A 12,919-nucleotide genomic window follows, 5' to 3' on the forward strand; every position below is an offset into this window, starting at 1 on the left:
GCTTTGAAGTCGAGTTTCTTGACTTCGAACTTTCTTTACAGTGAAGCCGAACTCGAGCACTTTTGTCGATTCCTTTCTACGTAGAGCTTTTTGAATGTAGAACATTTTTCTCTAAAAATGCGCGCTTTTATATCAGCTTTTTGTTCTTGGGAACGTGAGAGGGTTTAATGCCTTCATTAATTGGTTATTAATTACCCTCGTTCTCTCTTGGCTTTTATTTTTGAAATTCTTAATCAAAAAACAGTTTCTCTTCTTCGCTCCTCTTCGTAACTTCTCCCTTTACTATCTCATTTTCTGTTTCTTTCGTAATTTCTCCTGCAACGTCTGTTCTGTTACTACTTTCTGTGGAAAAGGGGCGATTTCCAGATTTCTCCTTCTATCTTCGTAATTTCTGCTTCGAGGGGGTGGTTTTGCTTCTGCTCTTCGGCTTTTTTTTACAGTCTTTCTTCTATTTCTCCAGGTTCGATTTTTCTTTCTATCTTTCTCTATGCCATTTTTGTGTCTGTTTTGAGAAAGTTTGGGTTTTTCTGTCTTTTTTGCTGATCATTGTGTGTCTTGTAGTTTCTCCCTCTGTTTCTTGATACTTTAAGAACTTTGCATGTTTTGTGAATGCTTTTGTATTTGAAGCTTTGGAATGATGACTTTGTTTGATTCTGAAAAAGGTTGCTCCTTTGACGATTTTGAGAGTGTTCGATGTTGGTGCTTGTTCTCTGCTGATAATTTTTTGCTTGATTTCGAAAAAGTTTGCGTCTTTGCTGTTTCTCTATTTTTTTATGGTTTTTTGTTTGGCATTGTTGACGTTGACAATGCTTTCGCTGGTAGACTGTAGAAAGATAGTTGCTTTGATGACTTTGCATTTTTTAACTTGATGGACGAAATGCTGGCTGCTTTAGGTCTTCTTTCCTTGTTTTGAGAGATACTGGGGTGTAGGTTTTTCCTAGAAATCTTGCTTTGTTATTGCCTTCAAAGGATGTCCCAGGACTTTTTGGCTTTAGTCTTGGGGTTTTCCTTTTGTTTATCCGTCCGTTGAGATGTTTTGACCCGTGCCCGAGATGTTTTTTGAGTAATCCGCTCTTCTTTTCTTTTGTAGGATCTTAGTTGACCTCATGTCTTCCCGAAATAACGTCGTAGCGACGCCTTCCCAGGTCCCTGCGGGTATGGCCGATTGGGTGGACTCCATGATTCTCATGTGTGTCTCACTGGTTGATTCTGAGTTTTGTTCTCAGCTTAGGCAGTTTCACAGTATCTGTAGTAACTCTGGTGATGAGAAGAATTATGAGCTTGTTCCTCCTTTCTCTGACGAGAGAGTCTGTTTCTCGACTCGAGTTGTTAACAATCGCCCTTTCTTTTATGCTTACGATTTTTTCTTTGGTCAACTCGGAGTTACTCTTCCCTTTACTTCATTTGAAATTGACCTGTTATGGTCTTGTAATGTTGCCCCTTCTCAACTTCACCCCAACTCCTGGGGTTTTATTAAAATCTTCCAATTGTTGTGTAATAGTTTTGGTATTCCTGCTTCCCAATCTCTCTTTTTCTATTTGTTTGTCTTGACTAAGCCTGATGTGGTGAAAAAGAAGTCAGCTTGGGTCTCCTTCCGTTCTACCCAAGGAAAGAAAGTTTTTTCCATGTTTGACGAATCGTTTCGGGATTTTAAAAACTATTTCTTCAAGGTCCGAGCTGTTGAAGGATCTCGGCCCTTTTTCTTGGATGAAAATGATGAGCCCGCCTTTCCCCTAGAGTGGCAGAAGGATGTTAGGGTCTCTAGGTACTCTTGGGACATGTTGGATGAGGCTGAGCGAGCCTTTGTGACTGTTTTAGAGGAGCGTTGGGGTCAGTCTCCCCATCTTGACACAAAGAAATTTCTAACCAACCCTTCTCTTCTTCAATCTGAACTGGGTATCTTGTATTTCCTTTGCTGTTTGTCTTATGATGCTTGTAGCTGTATTTTCGACTTGTTTGATTTGTAGCTTGACTTCTATTTTATTTGCAGAGGCAATGAAGAACAATGAGTCTATGAAAGCTTTTAAAAGAGCACAGAAGGCGACTGCTGCCAGGAATGTTACAGCCAGAGCTGCTGGGGAGGGGTCTTCTCAGCCTCGTGAGAAGCCGGCCGTGCCGAGCTCTCCCGGGGTGAAGAAGACGATCCCGATACCCCGATTCCGTTTGGTGGATCCCCCTTCTTCTTCTGCTGTTCCACCCATTGTTCCTCCAAGTAAAAAGCAAAAGACTTCCGAGCCCTTTGATCTCAATGCTCCTAACTTCAACGCTATTGAATTTATAGATCAACAGATTGGGCCATATGGTACCATTCCCATGGATGATGTGTCCATTCTTCATCATTTGGAGTTTATGGCTCAGAATCATGTGAGGATGGCCTATATGGCGGCTGCGATTCATCGAACTGCCCATAACCTTCCTCTTCATGCTACTAAGGCATTTATGGAGGAGGCGAAACGGGAGTTCGACCGGATGAAGGGGTTGAAGGAGGAGCTCGAGGTGAAGGTGGCCAAGTTGGAGAAGGACCTCGAGAATGAGAAGGCGAGCTCTGAGTCGCTGGCTGCTTCCTTGAGGTTGGCTGAGGATGCAGCCATGATGCACAAGGAAAGCTATGTGACATCCTATAGGGAGGGGAGGCGCTTGAGGGAAGAGCTGGACAACGCCCGGGAGGATTATGCCGACCTCCAGGGTCATCTTGTTGGTAGCGTAACTGCTGCTTACGAGAACTTGAAAGAACAAGTCTGGATCATTGCTCCTGAGGCCGATCTCACCCTTTTTAGTTTGGATAATGTTGTCTGAGATGGCAAAATTGTCCCTGATGATGAGGGTGATGATGATGAAGTTGTTCCACCAAGGCGCCGACTTTTTCCACTCCTCCTGCTGTGCCTGACTTGGATTGCCAGATCCTGAATCGGGAGGATGGGACTGTTGATGCGGTGCCGATTCAAGCTCGCCCTCCTTCCCCTGGTCTTGATGCCGCGAAGAAAGCTCCTGATGGTGCCGAGAAAACTTCTGATGCCTGTTGATTTGTAGTTGGCCCGGCTTGTGGGCGTTTTGTGGAAACTTTTTGCAACTTTTGTGTAGATGGCCCGATTTTTTGGCCTTTTGAACTCTTTATTTAGATGTTGACTCTTCTTAGTTGCTTTCCTAGCAACTTTTATTACTTTTAAAAACAGACAAGTAGCTTGCTACCCTTTGGGTAGTAAGTGTTGGTGGTCCTTCGAGGCCTTTATAATTTTATATAAAACCTGCGGATTGTTGAACTCTCCCAATTTGAACTTCTTGAGTTTTTGACTCTTTGTAGCTGTAGGGGTCCAATTTGGTTTTCTTGCTTTGCGTGTGTTTTTTAGTGCCTTGTGACCGACTTCTTTGCGTTGGTCCCCTGATAGACTCCTTTTTGTAATCCTCTTTCTTGGACCTTCGGGAGGTCTCTTTCGGGGATTACTTGTCTTTTGTAGGAGGTCGACTTCGTTAGGTCGATCTCGTCTAAGTTATTTCGTAATCCTCTTTCTTGGACCCTTGTTAGGTCTCTTTCAGGGATTACTTTTATAACTTGTTTTTGTAGGGGACCGACTTCGTTAGGTCGATCTCTTCTAAGTTATTTTGTAATCCTCTTTCTTGGACCTTTGTCAGGTCTCTTTCAGGGATTACTTTTATAACTTGTTTTTGTAAGGGACCGACTTCGTTAGGTCGATCACTTCTAAGTTATTTTGTAATCCTCCTTCTTGGACCTTTGTCAGGTCTCTTTCAGGGATTACTTTTATAACTTGTCTTTTGTAGGAGGTCGACTTCGTTAGGTCGATCTCTTCTAAGTTATTTTGTAATCCTCTTTCTTGGACCTTTGTCAGGTCTCTTTCAGGGATTACTTTTATAACTTGTTTTTGTAGGGGACCGACTTCGTTAGGTCGATCTCTTCTAAGTTATTTTGTAATCCTCTTTCTTGGACCTTTGTCAGGTCTCTTTCAAGGATTACTTTTATAACTTGTTTTTGTAGGGGACCGACTTCGTTAGGTCGATCTCTTCTAAGTTATAGCAATTCCTCTTTAATAGGGTTGGCCAGACCTCTTTCCAAGGATTCCCTGATAACTTGGGTTGACTTGGTCCGACTTTTTGATGCCAGCCAGTCTCTTTAAGTTATTTATATTAGCTATCCGTAAGACCTCGTCAGGTTCCTTTTAGATTGCTTTCGATAACTTCTTACATTATTCTGTGTTCATTTTTGCCAATTTGTAGAAAGTGGTTGGCATATCGAGCTCATCCTTTGGGTGAATCGCGTTTTCACCTTTATTGGACGATTTGTCTTTATCGTGGTCGTGCAGTGAAATTGTTTTTCACTTTTTGCCGACCTGTAGCTTTATAATCGGACGATGAATGCTTCAGAATAATGCATCTTGAAATCTTTGTAGAATACCTAGGTAATATTTTATTCAAAGAAAAATGCAAATATATACATGTGGGATTTTTCTCATCCTCTTAAGTTGGGTCTGGGTCTCGACCTGGTGCCTCATTAAAAAAAAACTTTTCAGGAAAAAGAGCGCATCCACTGGTGAGATCCTTTACCCTTTCTAACTGTAGTACCTTCTTAGGTTGCAGGCATGCCATGACCTTGGAAGCTCCCGTCCGTCGAGTTCGGATATTCTGTAGTAGCCCCTCCCGAGTACTTCTGTGACCCGGTATGGTCCTTTCCAATTGGCTGCCAGTTTTCCCTCTCCGGGTCGAGTTGTTCCTATGTCGTTTCGGATTAAGATGAGATCGTTCTCAGCGAAACTCCTTGGTACTACCCTTTGGTTATATCTGGAAGCCATTCGACGTTTTAGCGCTTCTTCCCTGATCCGAGCTCTTTCCTGGATCTCAGGTAGTAGGTCGAGTTCTTCCCTCTGAAGTTGGGGGTTTGCTCCCTCATTATAATGGACTGCCCTGTGCGATCCTTCCTCAATTTCTACTGGAATCATTGCCTCCGTTCCGTATGTTAACCGAAATGGGGATTCTTTTGTGGTAGAATGTGGTGTCGTTCGATAGGCCCATAGGACTTGTGGAAGCTCCTCTGCCCAAGCTCCCTTTGTATCTTGTAGTCTTTGTTTTAACCCTGCTAATATGACTTTATTGGCGGCTTCAGCCTGTCCGTTGGTTTGAGGGTGTTCGACAGAGGTAAACTGGTGCTTTATATTCAAGTCGGATACTAGTTTTCTGAAGCCGGCATCTGTGAATTGGGTGCCATTGTCTGTGGTTATTGAATATGGGATCCCGAATCTTGTGACAATGTTTCTGTATAAAAACTTCCGACTTCTTTGGGCAGTGGCGTTGGCTAAGGGTTCTGCCTCGATCCACTTTGTGAAGTGATCTACCCCTACTATGAGGAATTTAACTTGCCCCGATCCCTGGGGAAAGGGGCCGAGAAGGTCGAGTCCCCACTTCGCAAAAGGCCAAGGTGCGGTTACACTGATGAGTTCTTCTGGTGGGGCGCTGTGGAAGTTGGCATGCTTCTGACATGGTGGACATGTCTTTATGAACTCTATAGATTCTTTCTGTAGAGTTGGCCAGTAAAACCCTGCCCGGAGTATCTTTTTGGCAAGAGCCCTTGCTCCGAGATGACTGCCGCAGATGCCGCTGTGTACCTCTTCTAGCACTTCCCTGGTGTGGAAGGTCGGCACGCACTTTAGTAATGGCACCGATATCCCTCTTTTGTACAGGGTGTTGTTTATAATGGTGTAGTATTGTGTTTCCCTTTTTAGCTTCTTTGCTTCCTTTTCTTCTGCGGGGAGCGTTCCTGACTTGAGGTAGTTGATTATGGGGATCATCCAGTCTTGGTCCTGGCCTGTTATGTTTAGGACTTTTTCTGTTTCCGAGATTGATGGGTTCTGTAGCATTTTCTGGATGAGGCTTCTATTATTGCCTCCTGGTTTGGTGCTAGCCAGCTTTGAGAGTGCATCAGCTCGAGCATTTTGCTCGCGGGGTATGTGGCAGATCTTGTATTCCCCGAATTGTTCGAGCTGTTGCTTGGTTTTATCCAGGTATCTTTTCATGATGGGATCTTTGGCTTGGTAGCTCCCTGCTATCTGTGATATGACCACTTACGATTCACTATAGATGTTGAGTTTTCGCGCTCCCACTTCTTCAGCCAGTTTCAAGCCAGCTAGCAACGCTTCGTATTCTGCCTGGTTATTTGAAACCGGGAATCCGAACTTGAGGGAAAGCTCAACTTGGGCTCCCTGGTTGCTTTCTATTATCACTCCTGCGCCACTTCCTATTTTGTTTGAAGATCCATCCACATACAAATTCCACTCTATGGGGGCCTCTAGGGCATCTGTGAACTCGGCGATAAAATTGGCTAGGTATCGTGATTTGATGGCGGTCCGAGCTTCATATTGGAGGTCGAATTCTGAAAGCTCGACTGCCCATTGTAGAATTCTACGAGCTAAATTCATTTTCTGTAGTATTCCTTTTAAGGGCTGATTAGTTCGAACTTTGATGGTGTGGGCCTGGAAGTAGGGGCGGAGTCGCTGAGATGTTAAGACGAGAGTGTAGGCAAATTTTTCTATTTTCTGATAGTTCAGCTCGGATCCCTATAGTGCTTTGCTAATGAAGTAGATGGGTTGTTGCCCGTTTTCGCTTTCTTGGATCAATGCTGATGCTACTGCCTTTTCTCCTACTGCAAGATATAGTATGAGTGGTTCTCCTTCTTGAGGTCGGGATAGGATAGGTGGCTGTCCTAAGAACTTCTTAAAGTCTTGGAACGCTTGTTCGCACTCTGTCGTCCATTCGAACTGTTTTCCTTTTCTTAAAGTTGCATAGAAGCGGAGAGATCTTATTGCAACTCCTGCTAAGAATCGGGATAGGGCGACAAACCTCCCGTTGAGTTGCTGTACTTCTTTCACGCAGGTTGGGCTCTTCATGTTTAATATGGCCTGGCATTTATCTGGGTTTGCTTCAATTCCCCGTTGTGTGAGCATGAAGCCTAAGAATTTTCCTGCTTCTACCGCGAAGGTGCATTTGGCTGGATTGAGTCGCATACCATGTTTCCTGATGGTGTCGAACACTTGGGCTAGGTCGGTCAACAGTGTCTGTTCGCTTTTCGTTTTAATTAGCATGTCGTCCACATAAACTTCCATGATTTTCCCGATGTGCTCCGAGAAGACTTTATTCATCAATCTTTGATAAGTGGCTCCTGCGTTCTTAAGGCCGAAAGGCATTACAATGTAGCAGTAGTTTGCCTTTGGTGTTAAGAACGAAGTCTTTTCCTGGTCCGGTGGGTACATGGGGATTTGGTTGTATCCCGAATACGCATCCATAAACGAGAGATATTTATACCCAGAGGAAGCGTCTACCAGGGCGTCGATACTCGGGAGTGGGTATGGATCTTTTGGGCAAGCTTTGTTGAGATCTGTATAATCGGTGCACATTCGCCACTTCCCGTTTGATTTCTTCACCAAGACAATGTTGGCTAGCCATAGTGGGTATTTGACTTCTCTTATAAATCCAGCTTCCAATAGTGCCTGCACTTGCTCTTCCACAGCCCAGGATCGCTCTGGCCCGAGCTTTCTTCGTCTCTGTTGTACTGGTCGAGATCCTGGATAGACTGCCAACTTGTGACACATTAGCTTAGGGTCTATACCTGGCATGTCTGCGGCTTTCCATGCAAACAGGTTGGCATTATCTCGCAAAAATTGTATTAGCAGTTCTTTTAGATCTCCTTTGAGGATTGTGCCAATATTAGTTGTTTTTTCTGACGTGTCTCCGATCTGAATTTTTTCTATCTCGCCCTCTGGTTGGGGTCGGAACTCCTTTCGTCGTTGAACTCCGCCCAGCTCAATTGTGTGGAACTCTTCTCCTTTGCCTCTGAGGTTGAGGCTCTCGTTGTAACAGCGACGCGCCATCCTCCGGTCTGCTTTTATTGTAGCTATTCCTTTTGGAGTTGGGAATTTCATGCACAGGTGTGGGGTCGAGACTATTGCACCGAGTTGGTTGAGCGTGGTCCGACCTATGAGAGCGTTGTAGGTTGAGCTTACGTTGACTACGATGTAGTCTATTTTGAGAGTTCTTGATTGGTCTCCTTTTCCAAAGGTTGTTGATGAGCGGATAATTTATACGCTTTTTGACATTGTTTTCAGTATGTTTTTAGTAGGATCTAGTTACTTTTAGGGATGTTTTTAATAGATTTTGTGTTAAATTCACATTTCTGGACTTTACTATGAGTTTGTGTGTTTTTCTGTGATTTCAGGTATTTTCTGGCTGAAATTGAGGGACTTGAGCAGAAATCAGATTCAGAGGTTGAAAAAGGACTGCTGATGCTGTTGGATTCTGACCTCCCTGCACTCAAAGTGGATTTTCTGGAGCTACAGAACTCGAAATGGCGCGCTTCCAATTGCGTTGGAAAGTAGACATCCAGGGCTTTCCAGAAATATATAATAGTCCATACTTTGGCCAAGAATTGACGACGTAAACTGGCGTTCAACGCCAACCTTCTGCCCAAATCTGGCGTCCAGCGCCAGAAAAGGATCCAAAACCAGAGTTGAACGCCCAAACTGGCACAGAAACTGGCGTTCAACTCCACAAATGGCCTCTGCACGTGTAACACTCAAGCCCAAGCCCAAGCACACACCAAGTGGGCCCCGGAAGTGAATTTATGCATCAATTACTCACTCATGTAAACCCTAGTGACTAGTTTATTATAAATAGGATCTCTTACTATTGTATTAGGCATCTTTGGACGCCTGGTTCTTAGATCATGGGGGCTGGCCACACGGCCATGCCTGGACCTTCACTTATGTATTTTCAGACGGTAGAGTTTCTACACTCCATAGATTAAGGTGTGGAGCTCTGCTGTTCCTCAAAGATTAATGCAAAGTACTTCTGTTTTCTATTCAATTCTTCTTATTTCGCTTCTAAGATATCCATTCGCACCCAAGAACGTGATGAAGGTGATGATTATGTGTGACGCTCATCATCCTTCTCCCTTATGAACGCGTGCCTGACAAACACTTCTGTTCTACATGAATTAAGCTAGAATGAGTATCTCTTAGATCTCCTAACCAGAATCTTCATGGCGTAAGCTAGAATGATGGCGGCATTCAAGAGAATCCGGAAGGTCCAAACCTTGTCTGTGGTATTCTGAGTAGGATTCAATGATTGAATGACTGTGACGAGCTTCAAACTCGCGAGTGCTGGGCGTTAGTGACAGACGCAAAAGGATAGTAAATCCTATTCCAGCATGATCGAGAACCGACAGATGAATAGCCATGCCATGACAGGGTGCGTGAGCATATTATTCACTAAGAGGATAAGATGAAGCCATTGACAAGGGTGATGCCTCCAGACGATTAGCCGTGCCGTGACAGGGCATTGGATCATTTTCCCGTGAGATGACCGAAAGTAGCCATTGACAGTGGTGATGTATCACATAAAGCCAGCCATGGAAAGGAGTGAGACTGATTGGATGAAGATAGCAGGAAAGCAGAGGTTCAGAGGAACGAAAAGCATCTCCATTCGCTTATCTGAAATTCCTGCCAATGAATCTACATAAGTATCTCTACCCCTGTTCTTTTATTGTTTATTTTAATCTAATAAAATATCATGTTTAAATCCGCCTGACTGAGATTTACAAGGTGACCATAGCTTGCTTCATACCAACAATCTCTGTGGATTCGACCCTTACTCACGTAAGGTTTATTACTTGGACGACCCAGTACACTTGCTGGCTAGTTGTACCAGGGATCATTAAGATCCCAATTCATTACACCATGATCTCTTTGGGGTATTTTTGATTTCATACAAATACAAAGAGACTAACTTTGAGGATCACAATTTCGTCCACCAAGTTTTTGGCGCCGTTGCCGGGGATTGTTTGAGTTTGGACAACTGACGGTTCATCTTGTTGCTCAGATTAGGTAATTTTCTTTTTATTTTATTTAAAAAATTTTTTAAAAATATTTTCAAAAATCTCTCATCTGTTTTCGAAAAAAAAATAAAAATGTTTTCAAAAATTTTATTCAAGATTTTTAAGAATGAATTCTAGTGTTTCATGGAGCATGTTGAAGCCTGACTGGCTGTAAAGCCATGTCTCAATTCTTATACTCAAGAGAAGAGCTTCTTTGTCTTTCTTACCCAATTGGCTGTTGAATGTAAGGAATGTCAGGCGTGTCATGTCTGAGTTACATACTAAAGCTTGGCTGGCTATTAAGCCATGCCTGACCCTTTGATTGGAGCTTTAGAGGATAAGATTCCTGGAATTCATATTAAAAATTTTGAATCCTTATTTTTCTTTTTTCTAAATAATTTTCGAAAAAAAATAATAAATAAATAAATAAATAAAAATAAAAATACAAAAAAATTAGAAAATCATAAAAATCAAAAATATTTTTGTGTTTCTTGTTTGAGTCATGTGTCATGTTATAAGTTTGGTGTCAATTGCATATGCATCTAGCATTTTTCAAAAATATCATGCATTCATAGTGTTCTTCATGATCTTCAAGTTGTTCTTGGTAAGTCTTCTTGTTTGATCTTGATGATTTTTTGTTTTGTGTCTTTTCATGTTTATCATATGCATTCTTGAATTCTTAGTGTCTAAGCATTAAAGAATTCTAAGTTTGGTGTCTTGCATGTTTTCTTTGCATTAAAAATTTTTCAAAAATATGTTCTTGATGTTCATCATGACATTCAAAGTGTTCTTGGTGTTTATCTTGACATTCATAGCATTCTTGCATGCATCACATGTTTTGATCTAAAAATTTCATGCATTGCATCTTTTTAGTGTTTTTCTCTTGCATCATAAAAATTTCAAAAATCAAAAAAATATCTTTCCCTTTTTCTCTCATCAAATTCGAAAATTTGAGTTGACTTTTTCAAAAATTTTTAAAATCAAATTGTTTCTCATAAGTCAAATCAAATTTTCAATTTGAAAATCTTATCTTTTTCAAAATCTTTTTCAAAAATCAAATCTTTTTCAAAATTCTTAGTTATTTTCGAAAATTTCAAAAAAAAATATTTTTCAAAAATCTTTTTCTTATTTTTATATAAAATTTTCGAAAATAACTAATCAATTAATGATTTGATTCAAAAATTTGAAGTTTGTTACTTGCTTGTTAAGAAAGATTCAAACTTTAAGTTCTAAAATCATATCTTGTGATTTCTTATGAATCAAGTCATTAATTGTGATTTTAAAAATCAAATCTTTTTCAAAACTAATTCCTATCATATCTTTTCAAAATATCTTCTTATCTTATCTTTTTCAAAAAAAAATATCTTTTCAAAATATCTTTTCTAACTTCCTAACCTCTTATCTTTTCAAAATTTGTTTCAACTAACTAACCAACTTTTTGTTTGTTTCTTAACTTTTTCAAAACCTCCTAACTAACCCTCTCTCTCTCATTTTCGAAAATATCTTCCTTCTTTTTCAAAAATATCTTTTCAAAATATCTTTTCTAACTTCCTAACTTCCTATCTTTTCAAAATTTGTTTCAACTAACTAACTAACTTGTTGTTTGTTTCTTATCTTTTTCAAAACCACCTAACTAACTCTCTCTCTCTCAATTTTCGAAAATATCTCCCTCTTTTTCAAAAATTTCTTTTTAATTAACTAATTGTTTTTTATTTTTAAAATTAAAAAAAAAATTTCGAAAAAAAAATACTAACAATTTTCAAAAACCATTTTTCAAAAATCACTAACTCTTTTTCAAAATAATTTTCGAAAATTTTCCTTCCCCCATCTCATTCTATTTATTCATTCATGTCCTAACATCTCATCTCACATTCCAATCCTCACAGTTGTGTTTCTTCCTTTACATCACATCCTTTATCTCCCCCTTTTCTTCCACTCACAAAGGGATCCCTATACTGTGGTATAAAGGGTCTCTATTATTATTATTATTATTTTTCTGTCCATTCTTCCTTGTATATGAGCAGGAGCAAGGATAAGAACATTCTTGTGGAAGCAGATCCAGAACCTGAAAGGACTCTGAAGAGAAAATTAAGAGAAGCTAAAATACAACAATCCAGAGATAACCTTTCAGAAATTTTCGAACAGGCAGAGGAGATGGCAGCCGAAAATAATAATAATGTAAGGAAGATGCTTGGTGACTTTACTGCACCTAATTCCAATTTACATGGAAGAAGCATCTCCATTCCTGCCATTGGAGCAAATAACTTTGAGCTGAAACCTCAATTAGTTTCTCTGATGCAGCAGAACTGCAAGTTTCATGGACTTCCATCTGAAGATCCTTTTCAGTTCTTAACTGAATTCTTGCAGATATGTGATACTGTTAAGACTAATGGAATAGATCCTGAAGTCTACAGGCTCATGCTTTTCCCTTTTGCTGTAAGAGACAGAGCTATATTATGGTTGGATTCTCAACCTAAAGACAGCCTGAACTCTTGGGATAAGCTGGTCACGGCTTTCTTAGCCAAGTACTTTCCTCCTCAAAAGCTGAGCAAGCTTAGAGTGGATGTTCAAACTTTCAAACAGAAAGAAGGTGAATCCCTCTATGAAGCTTGGGAAAGATACAAACAGTTGACCAAAAAGTGTCCTTCTGACATGCTTTCAGAATGGACCATCCTGGATATATTCTATGATGGTTTATCTGAGCTATCAAAGATATCACTGGACACCTCTGCAGGTGGATCCATTCACCTAAAGAAAACGTCTGCAGAAGCTCAAGAACTCATTGACATGGTTGCTAATAACCAGTTCATGTACACTTCTGAAAGGAATCCTGTAATCAATGGGACGCCTATGAAGAAGGGAGTTCTTGAGGTTGATACTCTGAATGCCATATTGGCTCAGAACAAAATATTGACTCAGCAAGTCAATATGATCTCTCAGAGTCTGCATGGAATGCAAGCTGCATCCAACAGTACTCAAGAGGCATCTTCTGAAGAGGAAGCCCATGATCCTGAGAACCCTGCAATAGCAGAGGTAAATTATTTAGGT

General features: G+C 40.8%; 1 non-coding gene across 1 annotated transcript; it reads right to left on the bottom strand.

Annotated features, from left to right (window-relative positions):
* Nucleotides 1–12,421: 12,421 nt before the first annotated feature.
* On the bottom strand, nt 12,422–12,529 carry LOC148555711 (small nucleolar RNA R71). The gene has a single exon (XR_015886981.1). It is a non-coding gene; the product is annotated as a small nucleolar RNA R71 (small nucleolar RNA).
* Between the last annotated feature and the right edge of the window lie 390 nt (nt 12,530–12,919).

This window comes from Arachis ipaensis, chromosome B6 (assembly GCF_059453495.1).
Source record: "Arachis ipaensis isolate K30076 ecotype BB chromosome B6, ASM5945349v1, whole genome shotgun sequence".
Taxonomy (NCBI): Eukaryota; Viridiplantae; Streptophyta; class Magnoliopsida; order Fabales; family Fabaceae; genus Arachis; species Arachis ipaensis.